The sequence below is a fragment of the Cataglyphis hispanica genome, chromosome 5, assembly GCF_021464435.1.
Source record: "Cataglyphis hispanica isolate Lineage 1 chromosome 5, ULB_Chis1_1.0, whole genome shotgun sequence".
NCBI lineage: Eukaryota > Metazoa > Arthropoda > Insecta > Hymenoptera > Formicidae > Cataglyphis > Cataglyphis hispanica.
The window spans coordinates 3,255,105-3,270,000 of NC_065958.1; the positions used below are offsets into that span (position 1 = coordinate 3,255,105).

General features: G+C 36.3%; 2 protein-coding genes across 10 annotated transcripts in view; both read right to left on the minus strand.

Annotated features, from left to right (window-relative positions):
• The window catches only part of LOC126849663 (glutamate receptor 1), a 215,976-nt gene that overhangs the window by 36,083 nt on the left and 164,997 nt on the right, over positions 1-14,896 (minus strand). The window lies entirely within an intron of this gene.
• The window catches only part of LOC126849688 (facilitated trehalose transporter Tret1-like), a 12,743-nt gene continuing 12,051 nt past the window's right edge, over positions 14,205-14,896 (minus strand). The window contains exon 5 of the mRNA XM_050591794.1: positions 14,205-14,896. This exon is cut by the window's right edge and continues 1,205 nt beyond it. The gene's annotated coding sequence lies outside the window, so the exon portion shown is untranslated.

Genomic DNA, 14,896 nt, shown 5'->3' on the forward strand with positions numbered 1-14,896 from the left:
TTTTTTATTTGTTATATATAAGCATTGTTGCATGCAAGTCAAATTTCATTTTATAAAACCTATATTATTATTGCAAAGGAGCTTACATCAAGAAATCATTGAAATAAAAAACGGGGAGTTAGAAACAATATTATTGCCATTTATTAATCATACATTAAATGATTCACATTATAATATAATATAATTATTATATTCATATCAATTTTGATTCATTCATTATTAATTAATTAAATTATTAAATCTCATCTCCCTTTCCTCATTTGTTACATCGTTGAAAGTGATTTAAAATTAATGTCCTATACGAAATGTCACATCGCATTGTGCAACGTCGAACGCGGTGGGGGCGAAATGTACAGCAATCGGGCAGTTTCGTTGCCACAACTGACCGCATTCGCTCATTCCAATTTTCTTTATAGTTATATCTGATCGACAGGTATGTACATGCGCGATTTCGCGATTTGATCAGAGCAAAAGCCACGCATTCCGCGCGAAAATTCGCCACTCGACGACGCGTCGCCGAATTTTCAATGAACTTTTCCCTCTCTCCCCCTTTCCCTCCCCCCCCCCCACCCCTCTCCCTCCGCGAAACGCGAATGCCGACTATCGATAATCAGTTTTCGTATCCGCTTTAACGCACAGCTAACAACATGCACACGGCAACGGATATTTCGATGAATGGGAAATTCACCAAATTACGCGGTTCGTAATTGGTGCCGTTAAGCCGCACGGTAATCACGGTGTATCGGTGTCACGATGTATCGGTGTCACGGTGCAAACGTCGAATCGGTCCCTATCGGGAAAGAATATAAATTGTCTATCTCTCTCGCAACGTTTATAACGTGTAATTAGAGCCGGCGTGTGGTTGACCGGACTTTGCGGCGATCGGACCGGGTCTACTGCTTAAAACAGTGTACGCATATGTGGTTAGGATCGACGCATTAATATAATACTTTGCTGATAGAATTCGCCCGTCCAATTCACAAAACGTAGAATATCGAGTCGCAGGATATTCGCGATCGAATTCACGAGAATTCGATATATTTCGAAATTTGTTATATCAAAATGTCGACTATCATTACACTTTCGCGACATTAGTGGAATATATTTTTGTTCGTAAACTTATAAAATATTGTTGTTCGCCTATGGACGAGAGAATTGTGTTATGGACACTTGGTTGTACGGTAAATTGGGCTCACGCACAGGAATGAAGCATGAGCGACACATCACGTGTTTTCTGCTGTATCACTGAATTTTTGTTTATCGCCGCGCGTCGTCGATACGTGATACAATTCGTCGCGACTCAAACGGCCATCATTCTCGAAAATAATTTAAACGACAGCTTGTCGATACGAAAATCGTCGCGATGCAGCTGCGTCGCGTGCCGTTTTCCTCTTGTCACGCGTTTTTGAGCGATGCAATTGTAAACGCGTGCAAAACGCCGGCAAATTGAAACGGGATGGACGTTGTGCCGCGCCGGTGCGGTGCTGATATCTCTCTCTCTCCGACGTCCGTTTCCGGGACGCGGAAGGACAACCGGGAGGTCCGGGTTAATCCCCCGTTAAGCCTGAGTTAAACGTCATCATAACCGACCATTATTGCGAACTGCTTAGTGTCGCTCATGAAGGTAAATAGAATATTCCGTGCCAGCTGGGGGATCGTTCGACCGTAGAAATTAATTCTGCTATCCTGTCGTAGAGAGTTCATCGGTGGGGACCACGGAGCCATCATGCCGAACGAATTGAGTCCACTGCCCAGCATCCAAGTTATCTTAATGGAAAAGTTTCGGGTCGCTCTATTTCTTCTCCGCTCCTGTACCAATTGACGCAACAGTTGAACGTACCAATTGTGAGGAATATTGCCTTCGCGCGGTCCGTTGGCGAGACGGAAAATAACGGTGAATTATTGAGAAGCCGCAGAAGACCATAAGTTCATTGTTATTTCAAATCGACAAGTACTCCATTACGGTAGGTAACGAGTGGAGAACGCGACGCCTTACTCTTCCCCCTTTCCCTTTTCCCTCCTTAGTTAATGGTCTTAATCGTTAATTGTTAGTAACTGCATTTTTTATCTTATCGTTAGTTTTTGACGCTGTCATTGCGATAAATGATGAGCGTGAAAAATTTTGCCGCGACGTGTAAAATGTTTAAATGTCAAAGTACCATGAAAAACAAACATTCAAATGGACGATACGCGTGTCGTGGTACATCGTATAATTATGCATCATACAATTATATGCGACAATTACGCCCGTATATCGCAATTTTTTGAGCTCGTTGCTAACTGACAGAGATATTAATTAAAAATTTATACGAGGCAGGGGTCACTTCACATGCAATTAACAAATTCGCAGACAAAATTGTATACGCTCTCCCTCCTTGTGGGTTTAGATTGGGTGTGGCTCTTCCTGATAATTACAAATAGAAAGTCAATCCAGAAAATGCCATGGATTTTCGCTCGCGATCGACGAATAAAAACGCATTAAGAGCGCGTGTGTAAAAATTTCCTGTATCCCAAGAAAATGAAGAGCGTATGAAATGTGATTTTATGCATGTTTATTTGCGCGGCGCAATTTCGCAAATTTATTTATCATTTAATCGCGATGGGAATTATCCACCGCGATGATTTCATCGCGAATTCCGTAATTGGACACGACAGACGGCGAATGTCGCGTTCGACTCTCCGATTCCTTCCGTCGTCAGAATGCGGGAGACCACATGAGCGGGCACTGTCACGTAGGCGACGCACGGAGTCTCGCGGTGCGAAATGTCCGAGGGAAAGAAAGGGAATGCTCGACCGCACGTCGCGGTTCGAGACAAGCAATTTTTCTGCGCGCTACTCTTTGTGTTTCCGCTCAATTACCGGCATTACGTCGACACAGGTTACATCACAAACGCAGACGCGGATTACGAAATATACTAATGTAATATTCATCATGATGTTTTAACTATCGCGTGTATATAATTTATGTAATTACGATAATTTCTGAAAAGAAGAACGCGGTTGATGAGAGAGTAACATAAAATGTACGCTAAAAAGATTGTGTATCGAAGATACTGAAGATATTTTTAAGTTTCGAGGATGTTTCCCTTAGATTATAAACAATTTTATGACAAGTAAAATAATGGTAATAATTAACTTTATATATAAATTACAATTGTAAAAAGTGTGACTTTATGTTTTATTATCTCTTAAACAAAGACGTAATTTTTTTTTTTAAATAGAAGTCAGAGAGACTCAATAGAAGTAGTTTAAAAGATATCTATCATTTTGTAAACGTTTTAATTTGCTATAATATTTAAATAACTTTTTTGACTATTTTTTAAATATTTTTGCATTTTTATTTTACATATTTTTATTATTCTAAATATAATTAAACGAATAATATCAGAGATAATTTTCTGAAGAATTTTTCCTACAATTCTGTTGTTTGTTTCCATCTATCTAATTACTTATGTTACTTGTTCACGCAATGATAAGCAAAACGTAACAATTTGGTTGTTAAGTTCATGCAACAAGAATTACGAACGTCGACAATGCGCGACTAATTTCTAACACGTGCACACGCTCCGTCTTCATTTTTCGCTGTAACTGCAACAGCGACACCGAAGGATGCGACTTGTGATGGTCGTAATAGAGCTCGACATTGATATCTTCGTCGCATTAGTTTTATGCTCATCTAGCAGTAGGTATTACGTCGTCGAAAAATTAATAAAATTTTAGAAAATAATATTCCATATTTATAAATTAATGTTTATTATATAATGAGATATAATGTTATAACATATGTACATTTGCGATATTATATTTATTATATCTTGTTAAAATAATGAAACGCTACATTATGATCTCTGTTTATTGTATGGTATTTAAAACAAAAACAAAAAAAAAACAGCGCGTATGTCTCTCTCGACGCGATATTAAATTTTGTTTCCAATTTGATATACAAAATAATCTCTCAATTTGTCGCAGAATGCTAGACTAAACTTTTGAAAGCTGGATGAAAATGTTTATACTGATTTCGAAAAATATATGCGCGTTGCGGGGCTTAAACCATCTGACGCAGCAATAACTGTTACATCAGGACATTTTGTTGTTGCAGTGTTGACGCATATCTCTCTTTTTTAGTTAACTCAATATATTCACTACACCTCAAAATATTGAATAACGTAAAATCCCTATTATATCTCTGTCATTAAATTCTTATATAATTTAAACCAAGTATTCTTTTCGGATTAGCTTGGTTAAAGTGGTCTTGCTTGAAATCCGGTTATATTCTGATTGATAATTTATGTAAGCTAAAACCTCGCTCCTAGTTGTAAGCTCGAACATGTGCTCACTATTTTCACGAGATAAACAGTGCAACATTCCTTACATAAACAAGCTGTAAGAGCAAAACAGACTGAACCACGCTCTCTCTATCAAGATCATATCTTCGTAATGTACTCACGAGTTGTAATTCTATGCTTACATAATACATATCGTATATTAACAAAACAACAGGATGCTGTTAAAAACATAGTTACTACATTTTTCAAAAATTTTTACCAATAATAAATTATATATAATTTATAGTAATAAGTAACACATTACAACGTGATTATCTCTGAATATAAATATATTCTTTATTCAGCAGAAAATCTCTAATTATGTTACTTAAATTTAACAGACTTTATTAGATTTCAGCAGAATTCTCACATAAATTCTCTCTATAAAATCTCGCGAAAAATAATTTTTCTTGACGCTGTTGGATGAAAAATAAACATGAAGCTTAAGTTTTTACATTAACTGATAATCATATTACTGATAATCTAGTGTATCAAATTATATATTTGAAGAGTTAACAAATACGTGAAAAATACCGCAAAATGTAAAATCATAAAATTATTTTATAATAAACTTTTAAAAAGATTTTATATATACATATAGCAATACACACATGTCATTTATTGCATTATTCTTATGTTTCGTTTTAATATATATTTTTAGTTGTTGTCCTTCTTACATCAACTTTTCATTCGTCGAGGAAAAATGACAGTTATAGAGAGCAATGGGGCGCATAGAAGATTATTTTAAGTGGAATGTGGCACATCCACAGAAGGGGCTATTAGATCAGAAACCGCGGCGGAAGATGGTCGAACTCTCGAATGCCGTGTCTTGCCGGCGATGGTCACCGGTGGGAGATGTTTATGTCCATTTGAATTCCAATTAATGGCACGTCGAGGGCACTTTGGAACGCGTGACATATCGCGGCGCATTGTTCCGCCGCCGGACGGAAATGGTGACCGGGCCGTTTAAAGGGCTCGTAGGATCGATCGCTCTCTCGCGGACCTCTCTTCAAAATAAAATCCTGCGGGAGCTTTTTCATTATCTCGTATTTCCACAAAGCCCTGCGACTAAAAGAAGCGACGCCGGGTCGGTATTTTATAGGAACACGCTCTCCATCCTCATCCCATTCCACCTCCCCCTGCCGCCCCATATCGCGAACGCGATACGCCCATAGTCCATTTCATAGCGTATATCCGGTGACGGAAGAACGAATTTTTCAAAATACACAACAGTTTACTGACAGTCCGGTCAATCTACTAGATAAATCAAGCATTTCAATAAGAATATTTTCACGTATAGCACCTTATTTTAAGATTAAGCGAGACGCTATTCTAACGCTAAATAAACACATTAGAATGGAGTATTGCACAATTTTTATTTTTTTAATTATTAATATAACAGAAATTTATTGAAATTAATAGAAAAAAAGTTTCTTTTTCTAATCAAATTATTTAAAAACAAGAATAAATTATACATATTAATATACATCTAATATAAACGTTGAAAGAGTAGAATTTTATTTTACGTTCTTTTGTGACTAAAAATAAAAATTAAGAGAAAAAAATATATATGGTTAAAAATGTTATTTAATATTAACTTTACTTAATAATATTATACAAGTATTATTTATAATTAGTCTTTAACAAATCGGCCGGCAAGGATCATGAGACAGTTAGGCATGGGATCATAAATGAAAGTCACCTCTGAATTTTCACTCGCGGACAGCATGGGGAACGGTAAAAAAACACCGGAAGTCGCGGCAGATATTACGTACGTGTTTCACTGGTCGCGAGTTTGTCCACGCCGAGGGAGAGCCGTAGAGGAAACGTAGAATTTTCGTTAGTCGGTACTCCGGTCACGTGCGCGGTGCAAATTGAAATTCTTGTTTCGCTCGCCGGCATTTATCATGACCGTTCTGTGGCTGATCATTCGATCTTATTTCGCCCAGTTTATCGATCTGCTTTAGCGACACACGGGTTTTTATTGGCCGCGCTCGAATGCTGTTTGCCGATATTATCGAAGAATTTCAGACGGATATCGAGACGATTGTACCGAGCGCAACATCGATTATTCATTGGTGAAATTCATGATTTTTGTGTTGTTTTTTTTTTTTTTTTCGCGTGGTTGGATTGTAAATAATGCGCGATGCAGTTTATACGTCATGATAAAACATTACAAATGAATATCGATAACAGCTCCTGTTTGTTTTTTGACTATAATTTATAATGGAATGTGGCATTATTTACGAATGATAACAAAACGAGCTCTGCGTGCAAGTGAACCATATCCTGATTACATAATATCTCGAGCCGCGCGCACCCATATCTTATAAAAGGGAAGAGTACATGTTTCTCTTGATGATAAAAATGCCTGTGTGATATTCGCGTTAGACATTTTTCCGCCAAGCATAGTCATACATCACCATATTATACACGTCATAATATTAGCTTATATACTTTACGTATCGGTGCGAGAAAAAAAAAAGCACTCTAATCTACGGTAATGGTACGGTTCCCTCTCTGTTCGTAGCGGCGTAATGCACGAAATGTATAAAATGAAACACGTAGAAAAAGAGTACGGACGATTAGAATACGTATGGGTATGTGTACGGGCAGAGTAGCGCGAAATTAGAGGTAACGCGATAGCACTTTTGAATTTTGCAATTTCCGGCCTTTACAAAGCCCGGGGCCGCGAATTTCGCGAAATAACACGCGCCGATATGAAATACAAAATACCGGGGTGAAATTACTGCGAACTCTTTCTCGGGGCTGACACTCGCCAACGCTGCAAAAAAGTCCTACGACAATGTTCATCGAATTACGTCGAGAAATTTGTAATATAATAAATATCACCAACATTATATGTATCGCGGATTCCGCAATTATCCTTTTATTTATACGGTCGGTCTCTCTCACAAAAAAGAAGATTGTGATTCACAAAAAAGCTATTGAATAATTGCCGTGTATAAAAGTGCTAATATGTAAATAATATAAGTTGCGCTTATGTCAATCAAACTGTACAACTACTAAAAAATAATATCGCATAGAATCATGTTATCCTCAGTGATGTGTTTTTAATATTTTTCATGATATTTAAAAAGAAAATTTAGCAAATAATTTTAATTTTTAATTTGCTTATCATAATTTTAAATTATCTCTATTTATAAAAGATAGAAATTTTTTGTAAAAAGATATACCATTATTTTTCCCATTTCTTTTTTTTTTAGTATTCATTTAAACGTGTCCTTTTTTTTTATTAGCGAACATGTTTAAATCGAATAATATAATGTTAAATAAATTATGAATTTCACGTTTACATGCAAACATCACAGATTGAACCCAGCAGTTGATCAAATGTGTTTGATGCATATAACGCATATAACGCATGCATATAAATCGGCCATAGTTCATAAATTTTCGTATAATTCTATGACACATCATTTATCAGTTTCCAAGTCGGAGTGGAACGACGAAGTCGAATTTACCGTTAAAGTCACGCCGCTTTCTGACACGCGATTAATCCATCGAACGTAACCCATTTGTATGCCCGAGCGAAAATGGGTTCGCCGAGAGTGATAAAAACGGCGAAATTACTCTCGCGGCGAAATTGCTCGCGTAGAATTCGCAGTATCTGCTTAATGGTTTCATGCAAAAATGTGCTTTCGCGCGTTTTGCGCGTTGAGAAATCTCCTTTGCATTTGATGAGATCAGCGGTCGCATCTGTTTGTGCCGTTTTGCACGAGATTGCTTTGAAAAATACTTTGCAATCGATTGCACCAAGTCGCCCGACGGCTCGACACGCGAATGAATATTTCCAGAACGCGAGCAGTTTTCCGCTGTAAAACCATGTGCGTAAACTTGTTGCCGGATCGTACTATTTGACAGTACTGGCGTAAAGTCCGAGATGAAATTTCATCGTGTATATTACGTAGGAAGGGTGAGGCTGGCGGAGAGTGTTGGGGCTAGACGACGATCGATCGTATCTCGCGAGATGAGAAGAGTGGACCTAGGATGGCCAAGAGTAATACGGTTATTAAATTGCCTGGGTCATTAACCTAAATGTTATAATTGCTTTACGTCGCACGAATAACAAGAAGCAAAAGTAAAGAGAAAGTGTATCAATATTATTTTGTCACCGCTTTTATATACATATATAAATATAAATATATAAATATATATATATATATATATATATATATATATATATTTTTTGCAGCGCTTGTGCGACGTTACATTAACTGTGTGCTCAAAATAATTAAAAGCTCTTTACATATCAATATTATTATTAAACAATCATTTGTATTGTTATTATTGCGTATTATTATTTTATTATCTATCTCATATTTCAAATATGAAACTATGGCTGTTATTAGAGATGATTTCGATTTAATATCATAGTAATTTTTATTTCCTACGGGCAAATGTAATGTGTTATGAAGGCATTAAAATAATCCAAGAGCCGACGATGTAATAGAGGCGAAAGCATTACCACTAACAACGACGCTAGAATATTACTTGGCTAAACTAATAAAAAGACGGAAATGTTAATGACTTTCATCAGAGTTTGCTAAAACGAGCCGTACAAAACTTTTTAATGACGTTTTAAAACGTGGCACGCGTGTTTTCACCATAATCCACATCTATCCCGTCTCATGCGTATGCGTAATGAAATGAAAAGGCATTGAATACATACCTTTCCATCGAATGTAGGATCAGATTTATTGATAATAGTAAATAATCAACAATTTTATCACAAATATCGTTCTTTTTATCCTTTTCGTTGGCCTTTAATTTCTCTCTCTCTCTCTCTCTCTCTCTCTTACATACACACACTCTCTCTTCGTGTTTCTTTTAATTTTTATTTTCGCAGTTATTTCCATAATTTTTATTTTATTTTAAATATTTCTACTTAATAATTGATATTTGCATCTTTTCTTTATTACTTTTTTCCCACTATTTTTCTCTACTCTCTTTGTATACTTGCTCGCTAATTAATCTCTCCATTTAGTACGGCACATGACACACATGACAAATCCAATTATATAATTTTTTTTTTATTTGTTGTGATTATCTATAATTGCATTGATCGATTGTTTGAGAGACAAACAGTTTCGGGAGATTCCATAAATGCTTTTGTTTCTCCATTTTGTACCTCCTTTTACTTTCACCATCACATACTATGTTTTTCTACCCTACTAAAGTCGCCTCTTTTGATCTCACGTCTTTCTGGCAGACCATTATCCCCGCGTGATAGGGAAACTAAAGCTAGGAATCGATCGTCGCGTCGTCAGCAGTAGATCACGGCGAGGAAATCCAAATCTCCGCGTCGCTGCAATTCGATGACACTTGGCGCCGTTTTGTTCTCGGCGAATCGTTGTAATATTCTCCCGAGAATATCCCGTCGAATTGCCGTCGTAAATGACTCCGGCGCATTATTATATTATCCTTGATCGTCGGCGCGCCACGCGTTCGCTCATCCGGCTTTTACTTTCCACGGCGAAGATTGTCTCTCGAAGGAATTCCACGTAAGATAAATATAATTTTCGCAACCCCTCTATTTTTTCATCTCTCTTTTTTTTTTTCTCGCCAGCTTGCCACTTATGAGCTCTATCCCTCGCCGGCGACTTCTCGCGTTCCGGGAAGGATGATTGTGATGAGCAGCCGAGCGAACAAAGTCAAACTCGAGCGATTTAACATTGTTTTAACATCGATACCGTGGTCACGGGAAAATCCGCTTACCCGCTGGAACTGTAAACTGTATCAATTCAATTTCATGCGAACTCTCTTTCGAGAACATTTGTTCGCCGCTCCGGTACTCCGACGTTTATCTTGGCCGTTGATGCTACCAACGTTTTCCTGTTTCGGGGTAATGTAATGCAAGTACATAGTATGATTGTATCGTAATCGAAGAATCAGAGAGATTACTGATACAGGCAAATATTTGTTCCTTTAATTTCCGATTAAATTTGATAAAAAATATCGCTATTATAATACTATGTTTAAAAAAAAAATATATATATATATATATATATATATATATATATATATTAATAAATCTATATATAAATATTTTAAAATATAATATATAAGGTGGAAAAATTAATATCGGCGTATTTGCATAAAAGAACTTTATGAATGAACAAAAAAGCTTTTATATGAATAGAAAAAACCGTGTTGCTCGTTTGAATATTAAAAATCTAGTGAGCGGAGAGAAGAGGTGTGCAAATTACAAACTTATGAAATATTATATATAAAAAACTTAAAAAAAATGTAACGAAATAAAAGTACATGACATATTTGACTGGAATTCACGATGCGTATCGTAATTTTACTTAGAGAACGGACTTTGATTTAATACTTTTATCAAACCCATCACGCACCGATGCATGCTGGTCTCTTTGGTGTCAGGCCGCGTCCGCAGTTTCTCTTCTTATTAACACGTGAGCGCTTTGATTTATATCCCCCGAGCAGTCAGCTGGACGGTGTCCACGCTCGATCGATTTTAACGTCGTTTCGCCGGCGACAGCGGCGTTCGCCGATCGTCGCACCGGGGGGATAAATCCGCGACGCTCGAAGGGACAGCGGGACCTTTTTTAGTCGCGCTTTACGGCGCGAACCAAAGGGTCGTGAAGGGCTTTCCGTTTCCCCGGAGACCGTTTGATCTGCTACAATGGATAATTCGCCCGCCGACGCGTTTCACGTGACGCAAGGCTCGCGCGCGCGCGCGCGCTCGCTTTGTCACGTGCGTCGCATGAGCGGCTCTTTTTATACATCGGACGATTCATCGTTTCGCGGCGTGAACAGACGTAAGTGAGAATACAAAGGAAAGAATCTCTGCCTCCCCTCCCCTCCCCCTGCGAATGAAAGAGAGCGACGAAAAAGGAGTGAATTTAACCCTATCGTGCGGCGATGTTAAAAACGATCTCTCGCTCGCCCTGTCGCTTCCGTTGAATTAACCAGTCAAAATCTTTGCATTGTGTGAAAATTCTAAAGTTTCCATCTCGTGTCGCTCTTCCCTACTTTTCTTGAATGTCCAACGGTCATTCCTTCGCGCTCTTGATTGATTTGATAAAAGTCTTTACTTTGCGGCTAATTATGTTTGTTAATTTATGACAGAATAGATAATTTCGTGATAAAATTAATAGCTGAAATTAGCAATATTATTATATATTGTTTACAATTATCTAATTAATACTCTTGATTTTATATGTATAATATATCCTATATTCTCAGTTTAAAATAATATCGTGAAATTTTTTTACAAGAAAAAAACTTCTTATATTCTTTTATATTTTCTCATTTTTGATTTACCATAAAAATTTATGTTAAATTATTTTGTTGCTAAAAATAACAAAATTGCATTTAGCAAAAATCACATTTTCTGGAGCAGAAAGTATAGGAAAATAAATATGTTTTCTTGCTAAGAATGTTTGTAACATACGATCTATATGTTTTTGTCAAATATTACAAAAAGCGTAATTCGGGGATATCTGAGTGTCTAGTTAAGCCACTTCGCCATTACGACGAAGTTACATCGTTTTGTGAAATGTACCTACATACCTACATACCGTATAAGCTTGCAGGACACATTCGGCGATAATGAAGAGCGATCGCGGCGATATATCAACCGCGATTACGGTCTTATATCCGACGCGCGAAAACGGATGAGACAAGGTGATCCACTTATTTCGCGAGTAGGCGCGAGCTTGAGTGAAATCACATGTCACGTTGTCTCTTAATATTAAATTTCTTTTTATTCGATTACCTCGCTTAAGTTATTAAACATTTATTATAGAGAAATAAAAAGTTATGTGACTCGCATATTAAGCAATTAAAGACAACATTTGTATTAAAAAAAAAAAAAATAGTCATGTAATTTGCAATAAACACGTGCTAATAAACTTCGCACAGATCATGAATTATTCAACGTCCACAATAAACAGATTGTGTATACTAGGGAATTACTGGGAATATTAGTAACGCATAAGAGAGTAATGCGTAATCATAAAATATAATTACTTTAGCACAAAGTAACAATTGCTGTTTTATGCAACGAAATAAATATAAAATTGCGTCAATATTATAAAAAGTAATAATGCATCGTAATTTGAGACTTTTGCATTCATCGCAAGACCGACAGCGCAACTAAACCTTTGCAATTTATGAAATCTGATGCATTAATTATCAATTTTATTTTTTATATCATAATGTTTCTCGGAATATACAATGTCAAACATTTTACGATTATACTGTACAATTATATATTATTTAAGCGAAGATTAATAACGAATGTCATTAAAATAAGAATTCTACAGATGGATTTGGAATATGGTACAATATATTTTAAAGAGATTAAAACACAAGTTACGGAAAATATTTTGATGCGGAATTCAGAACTCGCAAAATAACCTTTTTACAAGCGCATGCTTATGCACACAAGTTGTATCTGCAGCTACAATTTAATAAATAATATTAAAATAATATTAAAAGAGGATATATAATTCTTTAGTTTCACGAAGCACTTTTGCTGTTAGCAAAAACGTTTTGCCACATGTCAAAGTGTTCAGGTTAGATCCTGCTCAACGCTCTCTCCCTTTAGAATTATATATATATATATATATATATATATATATATATATATATTTTACTCTCTTTATACTTTTATTACATTTTTCTCCTTCAATATCTCACTGTACGTTTTATCTCAAAGAGGAATTTTTACAGCGTGAAGAGTGCAGCGAGATAATAAAGCTTGAACAAAGAATAAAAAACCGTATACACTACAACATTTGAAATTTAATTTGCAGTCGAACGAGATATAAATTATAATTGTTGCTTCGATGAGTCAACAAGGCGAGCAATCACCATTTACGTAAGCGCATGTTATTGCATGTGTCTTCTTTCAAATAATTGCCTGATCGGCGTTACCTTGTCATCATATCTGTTTTGAATTGCAAAGAGCAGTTTTTACTTATCGAATAAGCGTGAAATAATTCCCGCGGTATGTTAAATTTCCGCGATATATGCACAAAGATATATACATACACGCGTGCGAGGATTATCGATTGACGAAGATCGCCCCGCACGACGGCCAAAGCGGTCACCATTACCGGGATTGCGGGCATCGCATTAGGTAAAACCCTCAGCCTGTACACATTCTCATTCGGATAATGCACCGCTAAGTGGATGCCCCGTATGTGTTGCGACTCGTGGTCTATCAATCTTGATCTTGGCTTGTACGAGAGAGGCCGTACCGGCGATGCATCGAAGAGGATCGATGTACTCCATCTCTCTCTCTCTCTCTCTCTCTCTCTCTCTCTCTCTCTCTCTCTCTCTCTCTCTCTCTCTCTCTCTCTCTCTCTTTCTTTCTACGTGTATATATCCTCTCTCTTTCTCGTGGATTCTATACATGTGTATAGAAGGATACACTGATACGCACACGTTTGATTAGAACGTATACTCTGACAGGACAGGTACGTACCGCGATGTGTATGCATATACATATATCAGCAGATATGCACATAGAACGGTTTAACACAGGGTCAAGTCATACTGTGATGGCTCATAAGATCAGGTATACGGAATGTATGAGGTCAATGGATACACTTGCATCTACAGCCTCACGCCTCAGTCCTGTGAGACACTCATCCTTATCATGCTCGTTACAATTACATACTAATCGCGCGTAATCACATATCTCGGCATTCAACACGCAAAGTGTACGCTTTTGTGTAAGCTTTTTATTTCCTTTTCCCCTCTCGTCCTTTAATTCGCGTTTTACTTTTTTATGCGTATACATTTACAGAGATAGTTTAAGTTACGGAGCCAGCTAAGTAATAGTCCAGGATGCTATTTCATTGGAGATATTAAAGCGACAAGAAAATTATAAAAATTTTATTTGACTTATTTTATAATATAATATTATGTAATTATATAAGACGCATATTTTCACAAAAAATATATATTGAAAAAAAAAATATATATATAGGAAAGAAAATTATTACATTATATATAAAAAATAATAATATGGTAAAATAATCTTGCTTAATTCTATTTATTATATATATGTCTGCTTGCATCCTTCTGTATTTATCAAATCATAATGTAATTTTGACATTAAAAAGACAGAATCTGAATAAATGCAACCGGAATTAATGATATATCAATGCGTATTTATATTGCCTCTCGCATAGAGGCATGAAATAATCATCATTATTTGATATTAATTTAATCATATGCTTAAGTTCATATACGTATATCTGAAGAATACATAGTTCAGGTTAATACATCACGCAAGAGAATATTGCCGGAAACAATTATACGTAGATAAATGTATTTTCGCATAACAACGTAAATATACATATCATTGATACACATGTACAAATGTTTCATTAGAGAGAAATGACAACATGCGTATGTATATATATATTCACGTCCTGCCAATGTTCCAAGGCTGGCAAACCATCATTGGCGTAGGGATATAATCATATGCCAAAATTTCGGAATTTGTCCGTTTTAGAAAATGTTGTTTTTAATTAATCCTAAAATATGAATGGTTCTCTCCACAAAGA